The following is a 15,620-nucleotide window of genomic DNA, read 5'->3' on the forward strand; positions in this document are numbered from 1 at the left end:
AGTCAAAGTCTTTACAAAGCTGACAGTAGAGGAACGGGAGAAGTAATGTAATATTTTCTAAAATATGATGCCTCCCAATGAAGGTTGGTACCTAAATGAGAGATCTCTTTACTGCTGCAAGAGACCTCCTTTTAAATAGGAAAATGAGAAGCTGATGGTCAACATTTAAGAGTAGCTATTGAAACTCCTGTTCTTTCACAGCATTATTCAAAACTCTACAATGCATAAAGTATTTATATACTGTTGTTAACAATAGCATTGGCTATTACCCATAAGTTTTTGAGAATAATCAGTTGACATCCTTTTAATCAGTTCTGCTCCATGTTTTATCGGGCATTCCTCCAACAGAAGAATTTTTAACCATGTTTTTGCTCATTTCTCCTTGTGTTCATGATTATTCTTTTTTCAGTTTTCAGGGACATATCGAGTATCACTTCTCTGATTAGCTTTGCTTATGATGCCATGTTTCCCAGTCTTTTTGGACTACAGTTTTAAAAATAAATACAATGATAATAATAAAAGCTCTTCCAATTGGTTATTAACTAGAATTTATTATCTTGGTTTCAGTGGTGAGGCTGTTCCTCTCTCATATGTGTCTTAGAAAGCATGTGTGGTGTGTATTTCCCACTCTCTCTGGAAGTTACACTTTTATTCTCTTCAGTGTAATGGCAGTAACCTATTTTTGTTAATGACAATATTTTAGTCATATTTTAAGTTCTCTTTACCGTTGCAGAAGCCTTTAAGATGAATTTTCATACAGGTGTGATATGGAGATGCAACAGGTTGATAACAGAGCTACTTCTTGATCTTGATATGAATTTGATGCCTCAACCCTCTGCATCAAAATTCCATTAACAACTAGAGTTATTAAAAAATGTTTTCTTTCAGAAGTACTTATGGCATTTAAATCATGTGTCCCATTGACCTTTAATGTGTCATAAGCAAAACTAGCTTATGCAAAACAGCATTCTGAGAAAATTGATTTCCAGATCCCCACAGCAAATTGGTAGCTATAATGGTCAGTTAGTATTTAGTGTCTAGTTCACTTTAGAAATGCTGTCTTTCTGGTTCTGCCAAATGGGTATGCTCAGCTTATTCAGAAGTTAGGTCAGCCTGTGTCACTAATTCCTAAAACTCACAGCTGTTTTTTAAACAGCTTAATTATTTAGTAAGTATTTTTGAGCATTAGGCTCTTTTTAACCTAGCACTAGTAGGAGGTCATAAAGTACACAGACTTTTCCCAAACATCCTGCTGTAGCTCAGCCAGAAACTTTATGCTTATATAGGAAATTCTTATTGAAATTCTATTGTGTTTATCATGTGAGATGTCAGACAGGTTCACTGCAATGATCTTTTAAAGCCTTGACCATACCAAAAATGACATATTGTATCACCAAATTTGAGAAGTAAAAATGATCTCTGCATACTTGGGATAGGAGAGACTACGGTATATTGTGGCAGTTGCTAATTTTACATGAATCTTATGTAAAAGAAAATCCACAAAAATCCATTTTAATGCAGTTTTCAGACAGCTTTTTGTGCTGTGTAAACATAAGAAGCTAATCTACACAGACAAAGAGAGAACAACAAAAAAATCTGGAACTATATTACTTCCATTATATAAATTTTAACAGTACTATGATGTGAAGCACCTCTTCACTTTATTCTTCCATCTAACACTAATGATGTCATGCACCATAAATCAGACTTAGATGTTCATGAATTAGCAGGCATCCAAGCATATAATGTCAGAATAATTAAATGGCCTAGAGAAAACTTCTTTCAGTCCTACACCAGAAGAGAAGGAGAGAAACACAAAGAATTTATGATTCCTCTGAAGAACATCTAGTCAACTCAATCTATGTACCTTCTATCAATAACTAATAACATATCTGAATCTACTGATGAAGACCATCACTTTTTGCTGTCACAGATATGTATCTTTTTAACATACCCTGCTTATGTGAAGTTAGTTATGTGGTAGGCTCAAAACCAGGACTTGGAAGCTGCAATATCTGAAGTGCACCTGTGACTGTGCCAGATTTCACCTCAGGAATGTATGCCATGTTTGTACTTTCCAGATTTCTTGTATTACTAGTAAGTAGCATCACTGATGTAGGCTGTACCCTTTACTCCCAATTTCCCCCTACACCAAGTGCTTCTTCCCATGAATTTTTCTTTCACCATTATTGTTCACCTTTTAAAGAGCATCATAGAGCCAAAAGCAATCAAAGACAAGGAGAGAGAAAAGAAAATTATTTAAATAGTGCTTGTCTTACTGGTTTTGAATAAAGATTGTGCTGAAACTGGGTTGTGAGTAGTTACAGTTCTAGTAAATGCATAAGGGTTTAAAACGGAGTGTTATTAAGAACTTTCATATAACAAACTGATGGTTAGCCAGATGAGAACTTCCCCATTACTGTGTTTCCCAAAATATGAATGGAACCCTAACCATACATAGCAGACAAATGTTTAAGAATGCCAAGAAAGAGAACTTGAGTAAATATTAAAATAAATGAGCGTAAAAAGATGGAAAGGACAAAATGAGAGATGCGGCAATGTGTTATTTTAGACAGCTGTGCTGGTCAAGTATTCTTGCAATTGCTTGTAAGTAGATGTCTTATCAAAATCTCTCTCTTTTATATATAAATTTAAAAAATATATTAAATGTATAAGTAATGTGAATATTAAAAAATATGGTAGAAACACTGTGGCTAATTATTTATAGACAAACTTTGAGTAAAATGCAAGTGATCAGAAAGTAAATATTTTTTTTAAATGCCAAAGGCCACTGTTTTTCATAATCCCTAGGTAGCTACTCCCACTGAATGTCAAAGATGATCTGATTAATAGCCTTAGTTAATTGTTTAACCATTTCACTCATTAAAATGACCTTTTTTCTATTTCAATATTTTTTTCTGCTCAGAGCATATCTCCCTGGTAATTAAATCCTCACTAAAATGCATTAACTCATGTCACCCATGCTTCGCCTTTGCTGCTCTTGTCTCTGCCGCCCCTTCTCTGGCCTGGAGCTGGTCATCCTCTTCCAGCTTGGGGCACACACTCTTGCTTCCCTCCTGCAGGTGCTGGCCCCAGGGCTCTCAAGCAAGAGCAGAGGCACGTTTGCCAAGCAGTGCCTCAGAGAGATGAGGGAAAGGTCTGCTTGGGACTGTATCACTTTTTTGTCCACCCTCCTCATCTCAACTGTGTCCTACCTACTAAACTACTGAAATTGGTCAGTCACGAGTGGATTGGCTCAAAAAAATTCCTATCTGGTTGCAGTCACAAAGATGGACACTTATATTCAATATGTGTTGTATTTTGTGAGAGGAAAAGGAAGATCTATGTCCCCTGCATACTTGAGCTAAGCCTGGAAAAAAGACATTGAAAAAAAATATAGATCTGCAGTGTCACTTCTTAAGTCAGACAAAGGATGTGATATAATAAATACTTGTGCTCATCCTCTTTCACGGATGTTGCTTTTCATTTTGATTAGTTATTTTAAAAGGCTCATTTCTTAGTTTTTACCTCTTGTAAGGCTTTTCATTATACTGCTCCTATAAGTACAAGAAAACAGAAATCACAATGAAACAATATATATACTGATGCTAGAAATTTCTTCTCAAATGAAATGATGCTGGTGCTTTTAAGAGCTGAAAATATTTTACCAAATTTTTAACAGCCTCAGGATGTTATAAGCTAATAATGACAGGCTTATTAGTGTGTGAAATACCTCCTAGCTGTTCTCCAAGGTGTTTAAACTAATCAACTATTAAGAATAAGGGAATAATTTTCCTTTTACTGTCAGTAGCATCAGTTCATTGACTTTACTGATATCTCTTCTGCTTTACACTAATGCAAGAGAAGCAACATGTCCACATATAGCATCAGGTCTGTAGGGTGAGTTGGAAGTAGTATTATTGACTGACCTTGATTTTTGAATGATAGATAAGTGAAATTATATCACATGATGAAAATGTATCCTAAACAGTTTTTCTCAGCATTTTCCTTGCATCCATGTAAAATTTGTTCCCCCAAACTGACATCTGGCAATTGTGCATCAATTAAAATAAAAAGGAAAAGGAAATCACTAATCATAGAATCATAGAATATCCTGAGTTGGAAGGGACCCATAAGGATCACCAAGTCCAACTCCTGGCACTGCACAGATCTGCCCAAAAGTTTAGACCATGTGACTAAATGCACAGTCCAATTGCTTTTCAAATTCAGACAGGCTTGGTGCAGTGAGTACATCTCTGGGGAGCCTGTTCCAGTGTGCAACCACCTTCTTGGTGAAGAACCTTTTCCTGATGTCCAGCCTAAACTTCCCCTGCCTCAGCTTAACACCATTCCCGTGAGTACAAATTCACAAAATTTGTATTTGTCTTTCCTTTTGTTCTGAGAGTGGTGCCAACAACTGACGTGACAGGACAGTGCCAGGACAGGAGGAAATGGACGCAAACTGAAGCACAAGAGGTTTCCTCCGAACATGAGGAAGCACTTCTGTGCTCTGCGGACAGAGCACTGGCATAGGTTGCCCAGAGAGGTTGTGGAGTCTGCCACCTTTGAGATCTTCAAAAACCATCTGGACATGGTCCCAGGAAACCTGCTCTGGGTGACCCTGCTTGAACAGGGGAGGTAGACTGGATGATCTCCAGAGACCCCTGCCAACCTTAACCATTCTGTAATTCTGTGATGCTGATTGTTTTTGTGAGTTGTTTTAATTTGGGGAGGGGAAATCTGCAAAATTAGATTTTTTATTTTGTAGACGAAGGACATAGGACATGCATAGACTTTTGAAGAAGAATTTGCTGTCCAAAAGATAAGGAAGAAAAAAAAGGATAACTCTTCTGAGCCATGAAATAAACAAAAATATATCTCACCATCAGAAGTTCAGACAGAGTGTCTAAAGGACCCTGCAAAAGTTGCACATACTAATTCTTTAAACCTAGCCTGGAATCTGAAATGGAAATCTTAACTATTTCTTTTGGTTTATGCAAGATTGTGCATCTGAGGTGACCAGAGTCTGTGGTACAGCCAAATATACTGAAGGTTGCTGGGCATGCAGTGCTTTAGAAAATGATGGATGGATGCTAGCGGTATCTGTGAAGAAAAAGCATTAACCTGAAAATAGTCTTCACATGGAACTGACTGGTATCCCTTCCTATCTGAAAAAGGAAGCTGATTAGAGGTATCTGCTGACAGATCACAGATGTGAAAGATTGTGGAAAAAGGATTCTGTGTTTTTTTGAAAGTCAAGACTGAGCTGAGAATCAGCATCCTGCCCTGTAGCATCCCAACCAAGATAATACGTTAAGGATTAGCAGTGCTTTCAGAAACAGCACACTGCAATTGCTACTGAGCTTTGTGAGTCAAGTACAACATTATAGAAAGGGGTATTAAGTGCTCTCACATGTAAAAAGGCACTGAAAGACTGAGAAGGATGAACAAGGAAAGAAGAACCTCAAAATGGTATCACTGAACAGATGAACAGACTGGACAACAAGGGGAAAACTTTGGAAATTGATGCTACCAGTATAACAACCCATTTGGTCTTTCAGCTTCCCACTCACTTGGGTTTCCAATGACATTTTCCTGGCTAAAGGGTGAACCAGGTTGTAAATGCTCTGGAGTCACTTGGAGTCATTTGTATAAGTCCAGTTTTGGCAATGTTTGTTTGTGATTTATTTTAGAATTGTGTGTGGAATTAACTTATTTAAAACTGACTACAGGAAACACAGTTTCAATAATCACATGTTCCCTCTAGTCATGGTTGAATTTATCTTCCCAATTATCTTTATCAACAAACATTTCCAGATTGCTTCTGACTTGTCTATTAAAATATACTTGGTGCTAATCAAAACTGTGCATAACCCACTAATCATGCTGTCAGCTGCTACTAGCTCTATGGCGATAGTAAGATTCAAGGAAAAAATAATATTTCAATTATATGGTTATCTAACCCCGTATTTGTTGATGGGATTATTATCTAAATTCTAAAAGGTCGTGGAAAAGGATAAGAGATTTGGACAGGGGTTAGCAGATGGTCCAAAACTGAAGTCAGGTGTCTAAAGACTTGTACATGAGAAAGGATAGACGAGCCTTTAGTGAGATATGTTCTGGTGTGATTTTCTAAGTAGGACTTAAGCAATTTATTTCAATTCTCATATAGTGAATAATTGCATGTAAATCAGAAAGCAGCAAATGCAGAACTCTTTTTCTGCACTATAAACATCAACAAGAAAAAATCACACTTTTTGTTTCATTGGAAAATATTTCTTATCATTTTGAACTTGCTGTTCTGCTTAACTGACTTATTTCATTATTATTAACTTCCATGGCAGTAGCACCCACATGCTTAGAGAATTCTCAGGCAGTGATTTGTATACATGATCATGCATACTCTCCAACTCATCATCTTGCCTGAAGTCTTACAGTGACAACAAAGAGGAAAAGAAACATATTTATTATTTTTACTCCTCAGACTAGAAATTAAGATCTGGAGAGATCACAGTTGGGAGTTCTACAATTCTTAGTGCACAAGTAAGTTACAAGTACATAGAAGTCTCTTGTTTTCAGAAGGAGTTGCTTGAATATAGCACAGGATTGGATGGAATGGACTGCAAGGCCAGAACATTTATCATTTAATGACACTCAGAGACCTAGATATTTGCACACAGAATGAGTCCAGCAATATGAGCCAGTAAAAGTTACCGAGAAACACTATAACCATATATTTTCAATGTCGTGTTTTTCAGTTGTTGTTGTTCGTTGTGTTTTTTTTTTTTTTTTTCCTTAATTTAGCAATGCATGGTTCACTAGTTAAAACACTAAAATTCTGCAATAAGTTCTAAGTGCTTGTTAAATGCATGATGAATTGGGAAAGTGATACGTTTCAAAAAGGAGTCATAAATCAGCAGGAATACAGAAAGATGAAGGGGTGCAGTAGAGTTTCTCAACAACTCCTTATCATGGTAAGTGTTATTCCCAGGGGTAGATATGTAGTAGTCTAGACCTTTTGTCTGCTTCTTACTTCTTTCTTTAAAAGTGGGTTGCGGAAGTTTTAATAAGCTGCAGTTTGCTTATTATTCTGAAATATATCAAACTGATTCTAAGAAATAGGAAGCAACACATGCTTTATGGCATAATGATTATGGGATTTATAAGGAAAGGTCACTCAAAAAACTTTTCAATGATTGTGGCTAGGCTTTCTGTCATCATGGATTGAAAGAGAATATCTGAAAACAGAGTAGGAAAGAGACAAATGTATTTGTATATGTTCCTGTCTGTGTTCCTCTTTAGACCCAAATTCATCTGAAATTGCTTGGGTCAGGCTCCCTGAGTCTTTGCCCAGGCACAGTTTGTGTTGAAATCAAAGATGACATATCTTACTTCTTACAATAATCAAAAATGCAGTGGAATCACGGAACAGAGGAATTTGTTCTTTAGATCTATATTTCTAAAAATTATAAACTGCTTTGTAACTGCCGTTGACCATCAGTGCTCCCAGACTCTGTTTTGCTTGTGCTCAGGGAGCGAATAGGAAATATTGAGAGGTAAGAACCTGCTTCAAACCAATTGACTGCTTCATTAACAGGTGAGGAGGTGGGATTCTAATAATGGTTAAAAATCATAACCATCAGATATTCATAACATAGTCACACAAAGCTAATCTCTCCACTCCTGCTTTATAATCAATGAAGTGGGAGACCTCCTTCAGAATAACAGGTGCCTCCATGGAAGAAGATCCTTTCTCTTCCCTGCCCATAAAGGCAGACAGCTTCATAGTTCTTGTGGATACATCCCCACAGATGTTAAGGAAACAGTTAGCAATATAATATTTCTAGTTAGATCTGCTCACTTCTGTTTTGTTCAAGGTACTACTTAAGGTTTGTAGAATTGAGGCTACAATGTTCATTTATATGGAACAAATATAAAGTTCAGTTCAGCATGTATAGGTGTTTCTAGGAAACATGATCCATCAATTTTTATTTATTTCACAGAAAGAGCTGAAAATTCAAGTTGTTTTCCGTAACAAGAATTGAGAAAGATACCAAGAAAATTCAGAAGAGAGATACAACCTCAGTGTGGATGTTGATGAATACAGGCAGAATTTATGCGTACCCGGTGCAATGCCTACAGTTGATCATGGTAAGACAGTTACACTAAAAGAGTTCTATTAGGTGCATACTGAATGTACATAGTAATGTTGCTGAACAAACTGCAGAGTCCATATGCCTCTGTAGCTTGTTAGAAATATGATACTTTAAAAAACAATAAAAGTCATATTATCTGTCTCTAAAATATGGACATATGCCTCAGCAGGATGCATCTGCTAAGCTTAAAATTAAGTCAAATCATGACACATTAGGGATCCTGAGGAAGCACTGGAGGAAGAAGAGCAACGGGGTGAAAATTTAATGAAATATATTGGTACACATATATTAAAGATTCACTTTACTTCTGCCATCCTTCATATACTTAGTGAAAATATATGCAAATGCAGAGGTACTGATGACATTTCCCATTTTACAAAGCTGTTATAAAATAGCTTTGTGGAATGACAGTATAGACTTTGAATGAAATGAGAAAAGTGAAATAAATGATGTATGTACTGGCTTAGGATGAACTTAAGAAATCTGGGATGTCTACCAGTGATTGGGAAGGTAAAGATCATCTGCCGGGACAAAGAATTTATTTGGAGGTATGAGGAAGAATGAAGTAAAGAAAGTCTTATTTGTGCTACTGGAAATTTCACTAGAACATAATACATTACGGGAAAAAAAAAAAAAAAAAAGAAAAAAAAAAAGAAAAAAAAAGAGGAATAAGAATAGTAAATTAAGAGATTTGTTTAAAAGCAGAGAAAATGGGCTTGTAAATAAAAAAAAATAATAATAAATAAAAGGAATCAGGGGAATGGAAGAAGAGCTTGGACAACATAATGCCTTTAAAGACTAAGGAAAGATGTTTTTGAGACAGTGGCGTTAAAGGATGAGAATGGAAATCAAACCTCATAGCTTGGGAAACAATTTGTTTTTGTGCCAGGTGTGTGCAACTGGCAGTCAGTGAGTTTGGGAAGGGAATGCTGTGGGCAGCTGCAACACCTGTGCTGTCAGGGAAAGAAAAAGCTTGTGTGTTTTCCATGTGTCACATTAGGGAATCAGTGTTCAAGAACCTGACCTCATTGATGCTCAAGACATGCTCAACTACCCAGCTGCCTACCATCAAAGAAGTTTTCAATACCAGCTTCATTTTCTTCCTTCCTACTAAGTGGGGGTCCTACTAAGTTGGCCATTAGTAGCAGAACTTAGCCCAGTTTTTAGTTTTTATTTATTATTATTATTTATTTATTTTTTCTTACCTAGGGTTCCTGTTCCTTGAGATCTTTCCTGCTCCTGGAAGAAGTCTGAATGGTTTCTTCTGCTACTTTGTTGCTAGCTATTCTGCCTTTTAACCATTTTTTTCCCCTCATTGTGCTTAGTACTCACAAGTCCTCAAGCCTTTCACTCATATTCACATTTCTGTCTTTGAGCCTTGGTCCTTTGCATCCTGTTTGCTCCTGCCACCTTTGTCAGATGGGTCTGGAAATGACGGAGCTCTAACAGAGTGGTTTGTCTTTTGTTTTGTTGTGTTTTCTGCAGACTGCTCAATCAAATAAGTTACAAAATACAAGAGAGAAGGACAGCATTTTCACCAATGCAAGCAGTCAATCCAAAAGATTGCTTAGGGTCCCAAAAAATTTTTAAGAAGCTTTGAGAATCGATACAATTCATTACTTGGATTTCAATGGTATGTTCCCTGTTTAAGATCTTCTTCCTGTGCAACTAATACAAATAATTGTATTATTATGGCAATAATACAATTTTATACGGTAATACAATAATAAAATTATGCCATTTTATACAATAATAAAATATTGTGTAATCATATTTGCTTTATTATGACAATAATACAAATAATTGTTTTATTGCATTACTGGTAGGAAAAAGAAATGTCATTTTGTTGATAAACTGAACAGAGAGGAAAGATAGCAACGAAGTTAGGCTGCTAACCTCGGATTTGGGAAATCTGAGTCCAAATATTTTTTAGGCTTGAGGTCGTCATGGGCTTCTGAGTGAATAATGGATTTTATCTCTCCTTGCACTGTGAAAGGAGTGAGGTGGTTTCCTTTCCTCATAGAAGTGTTGTAAGAATGTTGTAAGTGCTCTGTCACTACATAAGTGCTGCACTGTAAGTGCCTATACAGATTTATTACTCTTATGCTAAAGACCTAAGAGCATTCTGGTAGCATTAAACAGACATATTCAATATCTTTATTTAACTTATACTCTTCTCTTTCACACAGTAGTTGTGTTTTCATATCCCCCCATGCATAATTACAGAAATATTACAATATCTGATGGGATGGAAAAGGCACAGGTTCCTTCAGCACTAGAAATGACATTAGAGTGATGTAGATTTATTTTGGTTTTAAATAGGACTGTCAATTCTATAGCTAAGAAGAATGTTTTGTAAACATCATTCATATTCTGTATGAGTATACATTTCACACTTTTGACTTTCCTGATTTTCTTTCCTCTAATAAAAATATGAGGGGTGTGAAATACAGAAAAACAGCTTGGGCATTACTCCAAGTCCTTGTGTATTTTGCATGGATATTCATTTTGACAACTCCTCTTGGGACTTCATATAGGTAAAGGGGCTTCAGGGTATCAATGGGGTCACATTTCGGTGACAACTTCTTGTAAATGTTCCTAAGAGGCTACTGGCATTAGTCCAACACCTTGATTAAGAGACTTCATTTGGCTTGCACAATGTTATGATGGAAAAATTATTCTCAGGCAGAGGAGAAGACCAAGAATTATGAACCACATGTTCTCCTTACTTCATTTTTGAAGTCTCAACAGCCATGCATGTTTAAAGATTTGGTCTAATCTGCAGAATTGTGCATATTTTCCCCTCAAGGAAGAACTGGAAGGGCTTCAGCATTTTCCCAAATTAAATTACAACTTTGATCATGATTTAATTCACTGTGGGGGATGGCTGTAAATTGCTACAGATTTAGCAATCTATGGGTGCCAGGCACCCATTTCATCTGCAAAAGCTGTTAGATATTATGTTAGAAGCAAATGGTCAAAACCATTAAAAATCTATTTTGCATATAATACACAACAGTAACAAAAAATGAGTTCACACTTTTAAACAAAAATAAACCTTGCATATCTACTTTTCTCAGTGAGGAATGTTGAAAAATACATTTGAATTCCTCTTAAATCTATGCTATTTTTCCCTGGTCATAGTGTGAAAGATTGGTAATAAAGTATAATTTCTTTGTAAAACAGGCACACACATCATGCACACATGGTTTGGTTTTCAGAAGGATTGATAAAATAAAAAAGAATTGACTGGTCTTGACAAAAATCAATTAGTATGAGATGTTGCAAGGACTTTGAAATGCATTCAACATGGAAAATGTCATACTATATCTGCCAGCCTTGAGAACGTGTCCTTAATTTTTAGCCACAGACCTTTTATCACAATGGATTAAAAACAAACATTTAAGTAACATGAAAAGTCAGCTTTGAAGAGAGCAACTCTAGGCCATTTTTAATCATAAAAAATAATGACAGCAATGACTTCCCTAAAGACTTTATAGATACTGGAGGCTTGCACCATTTTGTGTGTTTAATCATCATGTTTCATATTGCAAATCCTCTGTCAGCTCTTTGGGAAGCCCTTCCTACAGCCTGACATCTCTCCCAGAGCAGCAGAAGAGGCTGAGATGACAACAGTGTGGGGGATGCATGGTCTGTCAGGGCTGCTGATGGGAAATGAGGACATTCAGGTGGACGAGTACCCAAAGCAACCAATGCTGGAGCTTTTTGATTGGAGGGGTTGTCCCTTGAGGTGCAATTTGCTATTTAAATCTGTCAAAAGCTTTTAATATTGAAGGCTTAATTGCATCATTTGGGAAGACTGTTATGAAGAAAGATGCGTCTTTATAAAGGCTTAGCTCAAGGATGTCCAGTTAATACAGTGCTTTGGGTATCTACAGTATCATGATATAAATGGTACCAAATGATGCAAGGACATATTTCTGTCTTTCTCCCTTCCCTTCCTTTTTATTTGACATTTAAGTCTAGGGACAGGAAGTTTATGCTCCAGGCTCTGTCCTTTGTATTTCACTCACTGGTGTCACTGTGCCCAGAGTCTCCATGGCCCAGCACCCAGCCCAGCTCCTGGCAGGTGTTGCTGCCCCTGGGCATCCTCCCCGACCTCCTGGCTGCCTTTTGCTGCCTTTGATGGGACCCAGGCACTCAGAAGTGGCAGCAGCTGGAAAGTGGGCAGGACAGATATAGAGGATGGATTTGGCCGAACTTTGGGAAAAAAGAAACAAACCAGCAAATCACTCTGATTCCCAGTGCTCCCATGACCTGTGAAGCTACTCCAGATGGCCCAGCACCACCCATGAAAGCAGGGCACAGGTACATCACTCTTCTTTACTCCCGGCTGCCTGTCAGGTATGCACACAAACCATAACATTCCCACTTATTCTGGTGCTGTCTCAAACCCACCAAGATGAGACACCCGTCTCCCAGTGCACACCTTCCCTATTGTCCCCTCCTACTTCCCCCAATCCATTCTTTTACACCCCAGGCACCCTCTCTGACTTATCCATAACTGGCTAAGTTTGTGCTTATCTCTGTCTTTCCCTAACAATATTTGTGGAAGGGGAGATTAACCATAAACTGAAATTAATTGGCATGTAAAATTATTTGAAAAATGCAAATTAGACCATTAAATCATTTAAAATGTCATGCATAGTGCAGCACAAAATTTGGCAGGGAGAAGGGGTGATTATCACAGGTAGGCAGGCCAGCAGATGGCTGAGAGCTTGGGAACACTAGCTGCAAGAAAACGATGTTGTTCATAGCTCCTGGACTGCCTCTTTACATGTTAATAAACAACTACTACTACAGTAATGTAAATTCCTATCAGCTCTTTTTGCTATACTGTGGAGCCTGTGAACAGTGATATTTGCATAACTACAATGCTACCACATACTTATCTCTGCAGGGTCAATTTAAACTTTAATGCTTCCAAAACTGATAAACTCAAGCTGGTGAAATAAGTGGTGTTTTTAGTGGGCGAATAATGATGCCCATTTAGTTTTCATATTTAAGTTCTTATGGAATGTTTTCGTAAATCTTAGCTTTAGTTGGATACCATGGTGAATTGTATGTCTATGCGGATGTAATAACTACTATATGTTGTAAGGCAGTTCAGGTACACTGTGAGATGCAGTTATATTTCATCAGACTTTTTTTTCACACAGTTTGCTGTTCCTTCATGCTCCAATGAATTGGGAAACATGTTAATTGCAATGAATACTATGGTTCTTTATTGGCTGAATGGTTATATTGTGGTAATGCGCACAGAATCTGGTTAGGGAACTGTGTCCTTCCCACAGTACAGGAAAAGGAACTGTAAGCTATAACCCAATAGGATCGATCTCAGAAAAGAAACTGGGGTATCAAGTAGAAGGCAAATGGAAACTGCTTCTGTAAGAAAGTTCAGATAGTCAGTGATGCAAATATCCTCCTCTGGGAAGGCTGAATCTTCATTCATTTCTGGGCCACTGTCATCTGTATTTTTTCTTATAGTCAGCCTGAATTCAGTGTAGATTCAGTCTGCCCCCAGATGAATCCTATTCTGTCATTTGCACCAGGAGACTTTGAAAGGAGTGCCCTGGGACCCTGTGGCTGCTTGAGAGGGTGATCAGAAGCTTTAGGGCATGGGCCCAGCCTGAGCAGTAAGGCTTCACTAGATGAGGACTAGGAAGGAAATGCTGACCCTCATAACACACTTCCTGCTAGGAATAGAAATGGGTAGCTCTCTCAGGTTTGAAAGTGTCCTGTGGGCCAGCCTACATGTGGAGCAAATAAAGCTTACAGTAAAATGCTGGAGCCATACAAAGCCACACCTGATGCTGTCAGAGACTAGCAGTTGCCCCTGAAAGCAAAAACACAGTCTTGCTCAGAGATAAGAGGTTAAAGTGGTTAAAGTGGAGATGATCCAAAATGAGGTTTTTGTCTGTTAGGACAGTCCTTAGATTTCATCAAAATAATAGACAATCCATCCCACAAGCCAGACAGAGCATGGTGGTTATCATAACACTCAGGGTAAACTTCCCTGGAACTGGTGCAATGTATAAAGTATCCTCAGGTATCCATATCCATTGATATCTGTGGGAATATTCAAAACCTGACTGGACCATGGTCCATGGGCAACTTGCTATAGCTGTTTCTGCTTGAGCAGGGGGACTGGAGTAAGTGGTCTCAAGAGGTCCCTTCCAATTGATTCTGATTCTTAGTTTAGAAGCAGCCATAAGGTATAGTGAGGAAAGAGCAGCTGCAACTTTAAAAAAGTTTAGAAAATGCTTCAAAAAACAAAGTAGACAAAGTGCCAGGTGGCCAGTATGATATTGCCACAGAGTGGATTTATAGCATCATTAATTTAACATCAGACTTCTTTGTGTTCTCCCTTACTGAAAGTACCAGTGCTGCCATCAACTGTTCCACAAAAAGACAAATTACTTTCGGTGGCACTGAGCACATAAACTTCAAGTTCATTTCTAAAACTGGAATCCTGGATCGAAGCAAATATAAACCGCATGATTTTCATCTTCTCGATCTGAACAGAATATTGTCAAACAGATATTTTCTCATTAGACCTTTGAGAAGTCAGGATTGTAATAATTATCATTCCTTTAAACAAAAAGGTATTATCAAAAAAGTAGTAGATTTTGGATCCAACAAAAGATATGTCAATACACAATTCATGATCAATATTATTTATAGATGTATTTAGAATTCATCCTTTCACTATAGAACATGCAACTAATATTTCTCTTTCCCCCACTAACTTGCTGTGTGATTTTCATCATGTAACTACACTGAGGTGAAATCAAACAGACCCTATATATATTTCAAGTCAGTTTATACATTCTCGTGATATATATATATATATATATATACATATATTTACTGACATCTAATTTAGAAGTTTATATAGCTTCATAGGTATTCTATAAATGTGTTTTGTTTTAATTATCAGTACAAATTAAAGGTAGCACTAGAGTCCTGGTAGGTATTCTTGTTCGTGTTGGTATCTTTATTTTTTTTTAGTAATCTATTCACTAGAAATACATAAGTGGCATTACATAAGGATGTGCTGTCAGTCTGATCACTGACAGTTTCTGACTTTTTTGCATGGAGTTAATCTTAGAAGTCTTTGCACAACCCATCTGCATGCTATAAACTATTAGATGTTCTTTAGCTGTTTTTTAAAGACTTCATACAGACCCTTCAGAGGACTGTTTTTCAGACAGTCAATAACCAGAATTTTTGCTCCCTGTGACAATTCCTTTTAAAACCACACAAAATATAGATAATCAGTAAATACAAGTGAAAAAGACAAGAATCTGAGTTCACTCAGAAATCTCATGGCATAACATGTTTCTTTCTTACTTTATAATGACTGCTTAACCCCGAGGCTCAATTAAAGCCTGAAGAGTACTTCTAAATTATTGATTCAAAGGCATCAAGGATCAACCAATG

This window comes from Anas acuta, chromosome 3, assembly GCF_963932015.1.
Source record: "Anas acuta chromosome 3, bAnaAcu1.1, whole genome shotgun sequence".
NCBI lineage: Eukaryota > Metazoa > Chordata > Aves > Anseriformes > Anatidae > Anas > Anas acuta.